Source organism: Ammospiza nelsoni, chromosome 2 (genome assembly GCF_027579445.1).
Source record: "Ammospiza nelsoni isolate bAmmNel1 chromosome 2, bAmmNel1.pri, whole genome shotgun sequence".
NCBI lineage: Eukaryota > Metazoa > Chordata > Aves > Passeriformes > Passerellidae > Ammospiza > Ammospiza nelsoni.
The window spans coordinates 120,625,883-120,643,030 of NC_080634.1; the positions used below are offsets into that span (position 1 = coordinate 120,625,883).

Genomic DNA, 17,148 nt, shown 5'->3' on the forward strand with positions numbered 1-17,148 from the left:
GTTTTTGGCTACTTTGAAAATGTATCTATCAATACCAGTAAATACTGATACTCTTCTCTTTCTTTGGGAGTTCTGAAAAGTTAATTTGCTACTGCTGTACAGGCCCATGGCCTCTCCCAGTCTGACCGAGTTTTGGCCAGGGGGTATTTTGGGGTTAGTCTGGAGGCAAGGATCACATTGTCGGCTTACCTGAGTGATAGTGGCATATAAATTCTTGACAACAACACAACGATTGTTTCAATCAGATGTGTGTTCTAGAAAGCTTGTGGAAATTATTGCTTCAAAGTCAACACTTTATTTCAATGCACTCTGTATCATTCGCAGCTTTGGTCATTTTGAGAAAGGAGCTACACTCTATAAAAGGCTTTTAAGTAGTTAGGCTCTAGTGTGTTTTCTAGTGCCCTTCTTTCACTAGTAACTACGAAAATGGGAAGGGATTCCTAGCTCTCTTTCAATGGTAGCTCACCTCTTGCAGTTGTATGTTTCTTTTGGTTAGTATTATTGTATTATGGCTTATCTTCGAGGAAAATTTGTACTTCACTCTTTGCTGCTTTCTTTGCTTCTCTATCTGCTAGCTCATTTCTTTCTTCTAATTTTAAGCTCACTCTCTAGTGTGCTTTAATATGCTTTTTCAGGTAGCTTCTAGCAGCTGGATTGTCTCTTCTTTCTTTGTGAGGTCAGCAGTCTCTTCTTTTTCTAGATGGCTCTATGTGCATGTATGACTCTAAATGCATACTTCGAGTCTGTGTAGATGGTTATTCTCTTCTCTTTTGCCTTTTTTAGAGCACGGGTCAGGGCAATTATTTCAGCTTTCTGCGCAGAAGTACTTGTTGGTAAGGGTCTAGACTCGATTACTTCTTTGCAGGTAGTCACTGTGAACTTTGCAATGTCGCTTTCTTGTCAGTGAACCAGGTCTCTGCATCGTCTGGAGGAGTGTCTCAAGTCCTGGCGGCTGGAGTAGGTAGCTTCGGTGGTTTCTAGGCAACTATGGTGTACTGCTTCTCTTTGATTCTACTGAGAAAAGAAGCTGGGTTGACAATATCAGTTACTACTATTTTTACATCGTCTTGCTCTACTATGATGGCCTGGCATTTCAAAAACTTCTGTGGTGATAGTTAGTGGCTACTCTTTACTTTTAGTGCTGCGGACACTGTGTGGGACACTAGCACAGTCATTTTTGTCTCAGGGTAAACTTGCATGCTTCTTGAAAACAAAACTTGCAGATTTATTTAAGAATTGTTTCTGCTTGTTCTTTGTTGTGCTTCTGTGCTTAGAAAACCTCCCTTTACAATCAGTTCAGTTCATCAGTTGAACCTTTGTTTGCAGACCCTCAGTGAGCAGAATTTGTTGCAGACTCAGTGCACGCTGTGCTGGCCTCCTGGGAGTGTGAGGAGCTCATGTGTGCTACTTTTTGCTTTAGGACGCTCTGAGGTATTTATTCCTTTTAGGATGAGAATTCCCAAGAGAGTTAGTTGTAAGGTATGACATCAGGAAAAAGCCTGTGTTGTTGGAATGTTGTTGTTGTCAAAAGTTAATTTTTCCTTCTTTCTTAGCCAGTAGTTAGCTTCTTGCTTTATTTTTGTGGTATCAGTATTTTATTGTTTAAAAAATTGCTTTGAAATAACTTCAGTGGTCGCCCACCAGTACCTTGTTCAGATGTGCCTATTTGCTTGTAGCTAAAATGTTCACATCTTGTTTATCATTCTCTTTAAGAAACTGCTGCCCAGCCAACTAATAACTGAATATCCATCTGTCTAGGACACGGGGAGAGGATTTAGGTAATGTCTTTGTTTCCAGAAAAAAGTTCCAGTGTAGTTTCTAAATAGAGGAGAAGGGGGTGAAGACTCGGGGCTCTGATGCCGTTGGGGCACCCCAAGGTCCCCCTGCACTGGGGTGCAGGAGCAGGTGTGTTCTCATGTAATATTGAACAAATTATAAATATAAACATGACAATTATAAATATAAAATATTTTAAATAGTTAAATAAAGCCGGGGGTTTTATTTGTCAATAGACAGTGTTTTGATTATCCAAATTTTAAGTACAAATCATATAAAGGTAGAAATCTAAGTATAGAAATATATCATAAATACATATAGATAAAGTTTAAAAATATAAGAAAAAATTAGTTGTAGCAGTAGATATGATACATAATATAAATAATCATTTAAATACATTTCCAGAATTTTATATATATGTAATTATTAATATACTGCATCAAAAGAAACAATAAAAATAAATGTGAATATTATTATACAAAGTATAAAAATATTTCAATCTCGTTTAAAAGAAGGTGATTTTTTGTATTTATTTGGTTAGAGATGGGGGTTTTTATTTGGAATAATAGAAGTATTATAGAAGTATAAATCTAAATGTAGAAATATACAATCTATAGACCAGGATATTTATAAAAACACGAGCGAACGACGCCTCCTTCGGCCGAATGGAACGAGCTCAGCCGAACCAAGGCGAGACCGGCGGAACCTGACGGCCTCGAGCGAACCGAGGCCAGGCTTGCGAGGCTGCCTGAACGGAGCCGAGCTCAGCCGAACCGAGCCCGCTGCTCTCGTGCGCGCTAATTAGCGCGAGTGCGGTCACAGCCCAATGAGCTCCTGTGCCACGCCGCGCTCCCGGTCGTGTCCGTGCGATGGCCGGGCCGCCCGCGGGACGCGGCAGCAGGAGAGCCCCGAGCCGGGTGAGTTTAACGTGAGGCGGCGCCGCTTGCCCGCCCTCAGGGAGCCCCGAGCCGAGCCGAGCTCAGCCGAACGCGGAGAGAGCGGCTCCGAGATCAGACCTAGCCAGCACGGATTTAGGAGGGGTAGATCATGTCTAACTAACCTGATCACTTTTTATGATCAGGTAACCCGGCTAGTGGATGCAGGGAAGGCTGTAGATGTTGTTTTTCTGGATTTCAGAAAGGCCTTCGACACTGTTTCCCATAGCATACTCCTACACAAGCTAGCTGGCCGTGGTCTGGATAGGAATACCCTTTGCTGGGTTCAAAACTGGCTGGATGGCTGGGCCCAAAGAGTGCTGGTGAATGGTGTCACATCTAGCTGGCGACCAGTCACAAGTGGTGTCCCTCAGGGTTCTGTGTTGGGACCAGTTTTGTTCAATATTTTTATTGACGATATGGATGAGGGCTTAGAGTCTTTTATTAGTAGTTTCGCTGATGATACCAAATTGGGTATGAGTGTGAGGATGATGGGGGCTCGGAGCAGCCCAGGTGTGAGTGTGAGGATGATGGGGGCTCGGAGCAGCCCAGGTGTGAGTGTGAGGATGAGGAGGGGCCGGCTCCTGCCGGGGCCAGGCTGCTTTAGGGGGAGGCTTTGCCTCGGCTCCCTTTTGCATGGAGCTGCTGAGTGGAGGGGTTTATGGGGCGCTGCCGGCGCTGTCTCGTGGAAGGGCTGCGGGAGCTTCTCACAGGGTCGGGGGGACACCTGGATCCGCGCCTGGATCCGCGGAGCATCGCTTAAAGGAGGCGCCGAGGGACGAATCTTTGTGCCGGGGAGCAGCAGCCGAACAGGTGAGCCCGTGTGGGTTTGGAGCGGGGAATTTTCTCCTTCCCCTTTGCAATTTCATCTTGCCAGTCCCTCCCCGGATCCCCAGGAACAAAAATGGAGCTTATGAAGACAAAAGGGATTAAGGAGAAGGAAGCAGCTCCTCTTCTTTTATTGTCTGCGTTTGAGCTGAGGGGATCCCTCTTGACTTGTGGTTTTAAGGGTGTTGATTGCGGGAAAAGCTGCCTTTTCCAGGCTGTTAGGGGTATCCCGGAGGTGACAGGGAATCCCTGCGTTCTATTCTAAGGGGAATGGGAAAAGTATTCTTGTGGTATTCTGGGTTTGATTTGAAGGCAGCCCAACCCATTTTCATCACCCTCGGGTTTAAATGGAGGGGGCAGCCCTGGTGTCCCTCCTTTTGAAGGGTTTGAATGGAGGTCGAAATCGCCCTTTGCCATCAGTCGAAGGCTTTCATTTGAGGAGCGCCCCTTCTTTTCTGCTCTCCTAGGGGGTGAAATTGGAGGGGAGAACACATTTCTTTGCCCTTGTTGGAGTGAGGTGCGCCCCGTCTGCGGCGTCGGTTTCGGGGTTGCGTTGCGGGGAGCCGCAGCTCCGGCAGCGTTTGCAGGGCTGCAATGGGGCTGTGCCGCTGCATCGGAGGGCGCTCCTCGTGCCCGCGGCCCGGCCCGGAACGTTCCCGCTCGGCAGCGCTGCCGGCACGGCCCGGGCAGCTGCCGGGGCGCACGGGGGATTCGGCGCGGCCGGGCCGGCCGAGGGCGGCGGTGGCGGAGCCGCGCCGGTGCGAGCCGAGGGGAGCCGGGCCGGGCCGGCCGAGGGCGGCGGAGGCGGCGCGGGCGCTGCTGCGCCGGCCCGGGCGGTGCCGGCCGCTCCGTCCGCTCCGGGCGCGGGGCCGGGGCGCCGCCGGGAGCCCCGGGCCCGGTGCCGGCCCCGCCGGGCAGGGGCAGCGGGCGGGGCTCCCCGGGACGGCGCCGGCCCCGCGTGCCGGAGCAGCCGCCGCAGGAGCCGCTTCCCTGCCGGGAGCCGCGCTCCGTCCGGGGCCGGCAGCGAGCGCGGGGTTCGGCCGCTCAAAGCTCGGCGGTGCCGCGGCTCGGAGGCGCTTTGGAGGCGTTGATTGCGTGGCTGGGTTCGGTTTGCAGCGGGCGTACGCTAAGGGATGCGGTGTTCTTCCCGAGCGGCACGGTTCTCGGTGCCGGTAGGGCTTGTAAAGGTTTGTTTTGGATTGGGTTTTGTAGTCGGATTTTTTTTTTTTTCCTGGGTATTATGTTTAGAAGGGCGCGCAATGGTTTTTACGGGTCGTAGCGCGAAGCAGCGGTTCGCATTTTAATTCTGTTGCGGCGGCTTTTATTAGCGTGAGTGTGTAGTGTTTGTTTTGGGGGGCTTGGGGTAGCGTCGAGTCGTTCATAGCCGCGGGTTTTTAATCTCGGTAATTGCATGTGTGTTTATCGTCTTCCAGGGCTTTTATGTGTTTGGTTTGTTCGATTGTAGTGTATGTTTTATGGTTACGGGTAATTTGGGGGACATGGTTTATGGTTACGTATGTCTTTAGTCTTTGTGTTTGTCTCTAGGTGGTATTTTTATTTTGATCGCTTGAGGCACTATGGGTTTATTCAGTTGGGAATAATTTTTTTGTTGCAGATTTAAGTTTATCTGTTTTTTGGTATTATTCTTGTTGTTGGTTTCTTTATTTTCTTTTGTTGTTGTTGTTGTCTTTTAATGTATTTGAGTATTGTTTATCAGGGTTTTTTTTGGGAACATGGATATTTATATGGTGGGTTTTTAAAGTATTTCTTTATTTGGGTAGTTAATTTCTTAGTTTTTAGTGGTTGAGATGTTTTTCCATTTTGTTAATTAGTTCAGGTTTTAACGTTATTTTTACAGAGGATTGTTTATTCTTTGAGTTAGTGTAGAGGTAGAATTTTGGAGAATTTTGGTTTTTTTTTTGTTTTTTTTTAGTAACGTTGAGGATGAGTGGCACTGTCTTGAGTTTAGTAGATTGGTTTGACTTTTTTTAAGTACTTTTTGTAATTTGCTGTGTGTGTTTCTATAGGATTTTCTTTTATTTTGGTTCCATTTTTCTGTCGTGATGAGAATTGTTATTGTAAAGAGTGTTCTTTGTTTTTTCGCTGACACTTGTTTGGCTGTTGGAGATTCCTTGATGTTTTTGGAAGATATTGGTGGGAATTTGGTGCTGTTTGTTCTGTCATTTCATTTAGGAATTGGATTTTAAATATACAATTATGACTCTAACTCTATTGAAACAAAAGAAATAGATGTGTAGCAATGGGAATGAGCCAATTTTATTTTTATATATTCGATCAATTTTTAAAATTTAACATGTAACTTAAGTCATTATATGTTTCAATAAGTTATTCTAATTATAGTAGAGTATTGTGTCTGTTTATAGATATATGAATTGAGAATATAAATGTAAATACGACCCAAACAAAAATACAATAATATAAATGTATTGCAACTATATGCAGATATATAAAAAATTTAATAATAAATTGTAAATGTAAAATAACATAAATTGATACATTATATAATACAAGTAATACTGTATATATCTTATTAAAAATATTATAGGAAATGGATATAAAATAGATATAAATATGGATGTGATCTATCTATCTATCTATATCTATCATTTGTTGTATATTATGATAAATATAAATATTAAAAAAATTTAGGTAGTTTAAAATAATGAATGGTTTTGCTTTTTCTATGCCAAAGCAGGGGTTTTAGTATAAAAATGACAAATACAAATAATATAAAAGTAGAAATATAAGTATAGAAATATATAGTAAACACATTAAAGATTTATATAAAAATTAGAAATATAAGGGAAAAAGAAGTTGTAGCAGTAGATATGGTAAATAATTTAAAAAATAATTCCCGTATAGTTTTGAATAAGGTGCATATTATATATAGTTATTAATGTAATGCATCAATATAAACTATATAAATTTGAATATAGTCATGCAAGCTATAAATATAAAAATATTTCAATATAGTGTAAAAGAAAGTTTTTTTTGTATGTATTGAGTTAGAAAGGGATTTTAATTTTAAATAATAAAAGTGTTATAGAAATAAAATTTAAAAAATATAAATATAGAATCAATACATAAAGATATTTATAAAACCACAAAAGATAAATAAATATTATTAGTAGGAATAGACATAATATAGTATAAGGAATCGACATAATATAGTGTATAAATGACATACTGCATCCATGTCCACTATAAATATGCATGTGAATATAAATACGAAAAATAGAAATATCAAATGTATTTAAATCTAATTTAAAACAACGGGGCTTGTTTGGGTCATGTCGGGTAAGCGGCGGGTTTTTGGCATTTATTTCCGAGCAGTGTTTGTCGGGGGTCGCCCCTGTTGTTTTTTGCCGCCTTCGCTGCCCGCAGCCCCGAGGCGCGCTGCGGCCCCGGCTGGGGCGGGCGGCAGTGCTGCCGCCTTGTGGGCAGAGCGCGGTACTGCAGCCCTGCGCCGAGAGGCCGCCACGTTGGGAGTGGCGAGTCGCGGGTGTCGCGGACTTTTGGTTGACCTTCTCGAGATGGGGGCAGAAATGGCGCGTAAATTGAAGGCCCCAGTCCGTCTTCAGGGCTGCCTGCGTGTAAGACCGAAGCCGGCGCGGCCCCAGTGGGATTTTCTGTGGCGTTTTAGCTGTACCCGACACGCGCTGTGGTCTCAGCGGCGCCGCGGGCGAGCGTATTTCGGCGGGTTTGTGACAGGCATGTGGGTAAACGGGTCTCTGTGCCGGGGTGCTGTCACGGCCGCTTTCCCGCCCTGAGGGAGCCGAGCCGGGGCGAATAGTTCCGAAGAGCCGAAGAGCCGAGTGTGGCCGGAAAGAGCCGAGTTTCACCGAAGAGTCGAGTGTGGCCGGAAAGAGCCGACTTTCACCGAAGAGTCGAGTGTGGCCGGAAAGAGCCGACTTTCACCGAAGAGCCGAGTGTGGCCGAAAAGAGCCGAGTTTCCCCGAGGAGCGCAGTGGAGCCGGAAACAGCCGAGTTTCACCGAAGAGCCGAGTGTGGCCAAAACAGCCGAGTTTACACCAAGAGCCGATGATAGCCGAGTGTAGCCGACACTGGCCGCTTTTAGACAATGTGCCGAATATGACCGAGTTTAGCCCAATCGTGCCGAGTTCGGCCGAAGAGCCGAACTGAAACGAGTTTAGACCAAGAGCCGAACCAAGCCGAATTCAGCCGAGTTTCATTCAACAGAACCGAACGCCGCCGCAGCGCTGTGCCTGCAGTGCGCCTGTGCAGACGGCAGGAGGCGCTGTGCCTGCAGTGCGCCGGGACAGACGACAGGGAGCGCTGGGGCTGCAGTGCGCCGGGACAGACGGCAGGGGGCGCTGTATAAAGTAAGTATCAAATATCAACTATCTAGAAGAAGGGATTAAAAGCTCTATGTCACGTGCAGCAGTAGAAAATTTCAGGCTCCCAGGGAATAAATAGTTTTCTTTAAATCATTTTCGTTTTGGAGTTTTTTTTTTACTCCCAGGTATCCTGACAGTTTCTACTGCTGCTGTTTTATTCTAAAGCTAGAAAGATAAACCAAGATCAGAAATACAAGAAAGGGAAAGGGATAGGAAAGGAAAGGAAAGGAAGCAGGAGAGCAAGAGGGAAGGGAAGGGTTGAAAACCAGAGTGAAAAAAGAAAAAAGAGTTGGAGGGAAAAAGAGAGGGCATTCGGGAGGAGCGGTGCTGCCTCGGGTCCTTCCCCGCCCTGGGGCGAAGGAGCCGTTTGATGCCCGGGAGGGAGTGCAGCTCCCGGTGGCGCGGGAGGGCGCCGTGGCTGTCAGCCCGAGACTACAACTCCCGGCAGGCCGTGCTGCCGGCGCGGCGTGTGACGCAACGGCTGACGCGGCCCGTGAGTGGCTGGCGTGCCAGGCGGCCGCGCGGGGCTGTGCGCGGGCAGCTGGCGGCGCCTCTCCCGCGCGGGACGGCGACGCTGGAGGGGCGAAGGCTCCGTGTGGGCGCCCGCGTGGAGCTGAGGAGCGCGGAAGGAGCGTCCGCCCGGTTCGTCGGCCTCACTCAGCGGTGCCGGGGGCGGGGGCGCTGCCGCCCGCCGATGGCGGAGGGCGAGGCGGTGCTTTGCTGCCGCGGGCCGGGAGCTGCAGGAGCCGCCGCGGGCGAGCGGCGCCGGGCGCTGCCGCGGTCCCGGTGGGGCGGCCGCCCTCGGGCTGGCGGAGGCGCCGGAGGAGCCCCCGAGCCGCAGCCGTCTCCCTCGGGCTGCTGCCGGTGCTGCGGGCGGAGGCGGCTCCGCCGCGTGTCGGGCGTTGCGAGCAGGGAGCGCTGCGACATCGGCGGCGTGACGGGGCTGCTGCCCGCGTTAGTGCTCGTGGTTCTTTGCGCCGTGGAAACGGACGGAGCGGCGCTGAGCGGTAAAGCCCGAGATGGCCGGGAGAATGCCCAGCGCGGGGAGCCGGCGGGCTGTACCCTTCGGATGGCCCAGGTGCGAGCTGCAAACTCATCCCCGCTTCCGCCCCTGCCCTCCCGAGCCCCAGGGAAAATGCTTTCCAGCATTGTCGAGCTTCTGAAAGACAAAACTTGTGATTTGACACTAGCATCCAGAAAAGGTTTCTGTCTAGATTAGCAAATGCCTAAATTGTTCTTGGTTACATCCCATGACCGGTTTTAGGCAGTGACTTTATACTGCTTTTAGGATGTTCTTGTACAATGGTGAGAAAAGTGGCAGGTCTGATAGTGGTTTCACTTTTTTCTACTTCACGTTCCATAAGATTCTTTTATCCAAGCACTTGTTTTAAAATTCTACTGTAGGCGTTTATGGTTCACTTTTTTTTTCTTTGCAGCACCTGTGACTTTTTTTTTGCTCTAAATCGGGAGTAAATATAGCTGAGTAAAATCACCTTGGTTTTCTTCCTTCTTTTATTAACTGAATTGTTTTTATTAAAAATCCTATTTGAATATGTAGAAAAAGTGGGGATGTCCTGTAATATATTCTAGCTTTTCTTGTTTCCAGGGTACCCAGAAAATATGTCTCCCTTAGAGTCCCACAGAAACGTTCTCAGTGCGATCTCTATCAAGGTATGTATTTCCAAGTAAGTGATCCCTTTAGATATTTGCCTGTGAATTACCTTTTCCTGTAATTGAGAGCTTGCGTTCTGTGGGTTTTATGATAAAGCTGTAAAACATGTAAAAATGGTTTTGCAAGTCTTAATCGTTGAAGGCAGCAAGAAGTGGATTTAGAGCCTGTTCTTGAGCAGACAAAGGGAAAAAGTGTGACTTTGATGCTGAACTTGTCATTTTTCATTGGACTTGTCTGGAATGATTTAAGAATAGAGAGAGCTAGAAAAAGAGAGAAATAGAATTGGTTCTTGAGCCCTCCTCAAATGCTCACCATGATGCAGCGTAGAGCCGAAGGGAAGGGTGATGGAACAGAGCTCTGTGCTTTAGAAGGAAATAAATTTAAACCTGACCTCCACACAGAGTCTCACTAACTTCTGTTGTTTTAAAATACCAAATACGTTTAGGAAGTGTTGGAAGTTAGTATTTTGGGAAAGAAATGGCAGATCCACAGAACATTCCATGGAACAGAGGCTCTGGGAACAATTCGTGTTGTAACTGCTGTCACTTCAATCAGTTGGTGGCTCAGCCTTGCAATGTGCACTTGGCCTTCTATAAAGCACTGTTTTGTTTGCCTTTCAGTGCTGTGAGTCTTGATAAATTGGAGAAGAGCCCAAGAGAAATTTTTCATCCCTTGATATAAAAGGTAGGAAGTGACTTGTTTTGGTTTGGTTCTTTTTCTTTATTATTTTCTGGAAATAAAAGTAATTAAGTATAGATACTACTGGTTTGTTTCTTCCAGTAGCAGGTGATAATAATAGTAGTAGTACTAGTAAAAATAATAATAGACATAATAATAATAGTAATGTAATACTACTTACACTGTCTTTATCCATTGGTCTGGCCATTTCAAATCAAAACTTCTAAACACAAATCAAGCCATCATCCTTGTAGAATCTTTCACAGCAGTGGGCTAAAGATCCTGGTTTTGTTGACAGGATTTATTGGTTCTGGAAGAACAAGAGGGAAGTAGAAGCCTAACTACTTCTAGCTCACAGAGCCGTCCAGTGAACAGAGCTTTGTGTTTTGATGGGCTTGTGATGACTTTGAAATCAATTGCTCCTTACAGTAAAAAAAAAAATTCATGTTTTTTTGAACGTGACAGCAGAAATACTTTTAGGCACCAACTGAATAATAATAGATCACCAATTTAAGTAAAAAATTCATGCTATACTATCAAAATTTAAAGGTAAATTATTATGTATAAGGTGATGGTATAAAGTGTATGTTCTCATGTGTAATGCAAAGATACATACGTACCTGAAAGTCCTTAGAGGAAACAAATTTTTATGTCTGCTGTTTGACTGTTTATCATACGATATTTGGTTTTCTTTCCCAGGGATGGGTGAATTTTAACTTTGGAGTCCTCTCTGCTAAGGATGCTCAGCTTACAGGTGATGAAATGTTCAGTAATGGTGAGTTTTTCACCTTCTCTTTAATTGCTGTGCTGATCTGAATAAGAAAAAAACAAAAGCAAGAGAAAAAAGAAGGATGGTTTATTATTTTTGATGCTGTTTTGTTTGTTTCCTCAGTATTTGCTGCAGCTCTGCGAACCCAAGCTTTGGGTTCCTTCTGTCCCACTGGGAGTTGCCCAATTTGGTTGCATCTGGTGAAATTCCCCCTGAGACCTTACAGAACTAGCTCAAACTGCGTGAGAGCCATTTGCAGTTCTCTCCAGACACCTGGAGAATGGGCGACGTTTCTGAGGATCCGGCGAGCGTGCTTCTGTCCAAACTCAGTCTGTGAAATTCCTGGGGAAAACCCTTCTGTGTCCTGAAGGGCTCAAACTCTGGTGAGGATCCAGTTATCAGGTGCTCACCTGGATGGTTCCAGCTCCCAAAGGTAACACTTGTACTCTTGCCCTGTAGTTTACATCTATTGTATTTTTGTTATTTTGCAAGATTTTTTGTCTTTGCAAAATATTGTGCATTTCACTCTTTGGAACCTCTCAGATGGTTCTTTGGTGCAGCACCACCCCATGGGACACTTGGCTGCTGTCCTGAAGGGGTTGGTCGCTGGAATTGTAAATCCTGGAGAGTTTATATGTCTTCTGTCCCCAGGCAGGTATCGTGGTTTGTTTCCTTTTGTTCTGTTGGTTAGGCGCTGCTTCTCGTTGCAAGTATGAATTTCAAACTGCCCTGTTCTTACTTTAACTGTTTTCCTGGTTCTCTCCGCACGGCAGGGAAAGACTCTCGTCTCCTTGCCGTCGGGCTCGGTGCTGTCCAAGAAGATGCAGAGACTAAAAAAATCCTAAGAAGCAAAATACGACTGCAGGGAAAAGAAGCTGGAGAGAACAGGAGGTGATATTGTTATCCTTACCCTGTATTAGAAACATCCGCTGTGCTTTGATGCTGGCAGCTGCCAGGGGCTTGTTAGCTCTTTGTAGGCAGGTGTAGGTGTTCACTTGTAGGTTTTTTCTCTGGACAAGTCAATTCAAACTTTGCTAAGCTTATATTTGCAGATTACTCTGTAGCACAGTCCAGCATGACATTTTTGAATGTTGTAAAAATCCCATGTTACTTGGAAATTGCTAATGAAGAGAAGCTTTAGGGGAAAATAAGATTTCAGGGTTGGAAGATGTGAGAAGAATTTTGTGGGGATGTTAGACTGAAGTAAAGCACACTTGAAGCTGGACTGGCACGCTGGCAGGTCCCCTATTAAACAGTAGTGCTGAGATTAGCCTGGGGGTTGCCCGTTGTTTCTGTAGAAATCAGTGTTTGCTGGTCTTCAGAGGTAAGCTGCTTTGAAAAGCTGGAAGGTGCAGCGTGCTGACAAGCCCCGTGCTTTGGATTAAAAGTAGATTTCGGAAGGGTCCTAAGCTTTTGTCTTTTCCTAGAAGTCGATGTAATCCTGTCGAGGGGTTTTTAATATAAATCTGTGTTGCCACGTCATCCATCAGAGCCCTGTTGTACTAATCATCATACAGATACAAAAGAGAAAATCAGACCCTGTCCCAACCACTTAGAGCCCAGAAGACGATTTCCTCGGGCTGCCATTTGCGTGCCATCGGTACTCACCACGAATTGACCCCTGTGGCTGTGACACAGCACCGGGACGCTGACGGAAGGAGGCTGGTCGCAGAGCCTGGAGGTCCCTGTCCCACGGGGAGGGAGAGGACGAGGCAGCGTCACCTGCAGGGAGGGTCTCGTCCCCAGAGAGCAGCCGGCGACTCCATCCCTGCCCGGGGCTCCGGGTGCACCCTCGGGGAGGACGCCTGCCCTCAGGTTTCCCCCTGGGCACCCGGGGAGGGAACCAGGTCCATCCGTGTGGCAGCTGCAGGGCCTGCGGGCTCTGGGGCTCTGCAGCCGTGTGCCTTGTCACAGGGTGGCAGGGACGTGGCACTGCCCGGCCGCGCCGCTGGCCTCGGATCCTTGCTGCTTTCCTCCTGATCCCACATGGATGTACCAGCAGTCTTCTGTCTTTTCTTTAAAAGTGTCCTTGGGAGACTTCAAAGAGAGGGTAATCAGTGATGTCAAAGCCGACATATTTGACCCGTTGGCACTCCGGAGAAAAGACAAAAAGCTGCTTTGCATCCTTGTGCCTGCAAGTCATGAAGGGGCTGGGCGAGGTCACTGAGGCTCTGAGATGGAGGTGAGTTTGCATTCCAGTTTATTGGAACGGAGGCTCATCAGAAGTTTCCTCGGCTATCCAAGGCACAGAGCCCCGGAGCCGAGTGAGCCTGAGCTGCTGCGTGCTTGCTGTGAGCTTTGGGGTGAGCGTGCATCGTTGCAGGCCTGGGATGGATTGAAATGCGCTGAGGAAAGCAGAGGCAGGGAGGGAGGGAAATGCTCTGTTAACTTGTGCCAATTCTTCTGTCAGACTCATCACGGCGGGACAGCGTGAGGACTGAAAGTGTAAGAAGATGTGGAGGGAAACAGAGAACCTGACAGGAGCATCGGACGCACGAGTGCACGAATTTTGCTTTTTGCTTGGATGTAAACTCAGGAGTTGAAAGGAATTTGGGAGTGAGAAGGGACATTTTAGAAGGAGAAGGAAAAAAAGAAGTTGTTGTTGTTACAGACCTGGCAAAAGCTTTTGTTCTAGCTAATAAAAGAAGTTAGTTTAAAAAACAAAAAGGAAAAAATGTAGTGTTTTTTTTTTACTTCACTATGATATTCATTGGTGGTATATGGTGTGTTGTTTTATTTCTTGGTATTATTAACTCTGTGTAAATTGTTTTCTGAGTGAAGCTGTCTTTCTGGATTGGTTGGTTTGTATTTGAGGCAGGATTAATTTCAATAGGATTCTTTCATAGATTTCTGATGGGTATTACTGGGATTTTGGTTTTGTTTGTTGTATGCATAAATATAGAGCTTTGGTAGGGCCAGCTGGGCTGCTGGAGTTTTGGGTGTGAATTTATTAGATGGCTTTTGTTAGATGCAGTTTTTAATTTTTGAAATGTTTTTCAATGTAGTGGTCTTAAGGTGGTTTTTAAGAATTCCTTGTATTGTTTTCTGTTGTTTGTAGTTGGTGTATGATAAGGGATGTGGTGTGACTTCTTGAACGCTCTGGTTTTGGTGTTCCTAAGTTGTGATTTCTTTCTGGTTCGATATTTTTTTTGTTTTTATTTTTTGGGACAGGGGCATTTATATGGTGGGTTTTTATAGGCAATACGTTTTTTAATTTAGGCAGTGATATTTTTTAGTATTTTAATAGTTTAGATTTTTTATTTTCATGGTTTTAATTATTTTTTTTAATTTTTTCAAATAGCTTGTATAGATGATAGGTTGTTATTTGTGCATGAGCATAAAGGTAGAGCTTTGGGGACTTTTTTTAGTAATGTTCAGGGTCAGTTGTACAGTTTTGAGTCTCGTGAGTTGGTTTGATTTAATTTTTAATGGGTGTTTGTTTTTATTAGCAGTTGTGTCATTTTCAAGGTGTATTTGAGTTTTTTTGGGGTTTTTGAGATACTGGTTTAGGAGGAAGTTTATGATGAGCATGTGCAGAGGTTTTGGGCTACTTTATAGTGGGATTTAAAATTGATTTACAGTTAGGTTTATTTGAGTTTTTATTGGGGTTCAGTGACGTTGTGGGATGTTTGTTCCGTTCGTGATAGAAACAGGTTTGGTTTGATGTGCTGCGACGGGACGGGCGTGTGCTGCGTGCCGGCGCTGACAAAGGTACGGTATCGCTGTGGCTCCGGTGTGTCGGGTTAGTGAACTTGTATGGTTTAATATAGAGATGAAAATAGCAATAAATATGAATTTAAAAATAAATCTAAAATTAGAGTGGTAAACATAAATATAGATAACAGATACATACATAAAACTATAATACATGGTATATAATTGGAACATATTATCATATCGGTAAATGATAGTCTATTTTTTATGTATATATATATATACAAAGATACATAAATATAGATTGTAAAAATAAAAATATTTAAATAGAGTAAAAGTAAATTGGGGGTTTTATTAGGTTATAGGCTGGGGTTTTTAAATAAATGATTGAAATAAAATATAAATTCAGATATACAAATATATATAGAAATACAAATATCTATACATATTTAATTTAAATAAATAGAAGTAAAAAAATATATATAATACTGAAAATATATATCTATGATTCTATTAGAAGGTATTCTCTCTAATATATATAATATCTATGAATAAAATAAATAAAAATATCCATATAAATATCATTCTAATTTTGAAAAATAAATTTACTTCCTAAATTTTAAACCTGGTTCAAATAAAGGGGTGTCGTTGGTTTTTATTTGGTTAGAGGCAGGAGTTTTATTTTAAATAATATAAGTAATATAGAAATGTGGATCTTAAGATAGAAATATATAATAAATATATAAAGAGAAATTGCTAAAGCATGAATATAAATGTATATATAAATATATGTAAGTAATATGAAGAGTTGTAGTACAGAATATAAATAACATTATACGGGAATATAAATATAAAAATATGTAAATATAGTTTAAAAGAAAGGGAATGTTTTGGCTTTTATTGAAGTGGAGGCAGGGGTTTGATTTTGAATATTATAAGTGTTAGAGAAGTAAAAATCTTGACGCAGAAATATTTAATCAATGTATAAAAATATATAAATAACTACTCGCATCAGATGTAGTATAGAATGTAAATTTATTTATAACTTGACATTGGTAAAGATAAATGTATAAGTAAGCAATAGACATTAATATACATTATTATAAATAGAAATACGAATATAAAAATCAGACATAAGGATAAAACCTATTTAAATATTTTTTAAAAGAAAGGGTTGGGGTCTTTTTTATTATTGGGTTAGAGGCAGGGTTTTCATTTTAAATAATATGAATGTAGATATTATTGTTACATATTTCTTAATATTGAGATATTAAATCGAGATAGAAATATATATATATATAAACACAAAATATAAGTAAATATAAATAATAGGAAGAGATGTAATGGAGAATACAAATAAGAGTATACATTAGTATACATTTTAAATGTAAAAGTGAATATGAACCTGGAAAATAGAATTTTAAAAAATATTTAAATACAGTTGAGAAGACTGAGGTTCTTTTTGGCTTTAATGTGGGTAGAGGCAGGGGTTTTATTTTAAATAATGTAAGTGTTACAGATGTAAAAATCCTAACACAGAAAGATATAATAAATATATAAAGATATGAGTAAAAGTATATAAAAATATAAGTAATAGGAACACATGTAACATAGAATATAAATTTATAAATAAATCGCTAAATATGAATGCAAAATCGATCATACATCAGTAAACATTTTAAATATAAATTTGAATTTTTTTTTTTTTTAATTCAAATACAGTTGAAATGACAGGGGTTTTTTTTTGCCATGTATGGGGTAGAGGCAGGGGTTTTATTTTGAGTACTGTGAGTGTTACAGAAGTAAAAATCCTAACAGAAATATATACTTACTATGTAAAAATATGTATAAAAATATAAAAATAAATTTAAGTTTTAGGGATATATGCAATATGAAATAGAAATGTATTCATAAAAACAAATGTGTAAATGGACAGTGTACATCAATATACATTATTAAATAGAAATGTGAATATTAATATGAAAAAAAAAATTTTTTTAAAGATTTAATTTTTTTTTTTTTTTTAAGAAATTGTTGGGGTTTTGCTTTGTTTTATCCTATTAGATTAGAGGCAGAAGTTTTTTTTCCCTCTTCCCGGTTGTTTTGGGGCATTTATTTCAGAGCAGTTTTCGGCGGGGGTCGCCCCTGTTGTTTTTTGCCGCCTTCGCTGCCCGCAGCCCCGAGGCGCGCTGCGCCCCCGGCTGGGGCGGGCGGCAGTGCTGCCGCCTTGTGGGCGGAGCGCGGTACTGCAGCCCTGCACCGAGAGGCCGCCACCTTGGGAGTGGCGCGTCGCGGATGTCGCGGACTTTTGCTTGACCTTCTCAACAGGGCGGCGAAAAGGGCGGGGAAGTGGAGGACCGGGGTGGGTGTCACTGGACTGCCTGCATGGAATACCGACCCCGGCGCGGCCCCGGTGGTATTTTCTGTGGCGTTTCAAGTGTACCCGACACATGCTGT

At 43.4% G+C, this 17,148-nt stretch overlaps 1 long non-coding RNA gene across 1 annotated transcript; it reads left to right on the plus strand.

The window, feature by feature from the left end:
* Positions 1-10,220: 10,220 nt before the first annotated feature.
* Positions 10,221-11,384, plus strand: LOC132070250 (uncharacterized). The gene is made up of 3 exons (XR_009417924.1): positions 10,221-10,274; positions 10,968-11,043; positions 11,161-11,384. It is a non-coding gene; the product is annotated as an uncharacterized LOC132070250 (long non-coding RNA).
* The last annotated feature ends 5,764 nt before the right edge of the window (positions 11,385-17,148 follow it).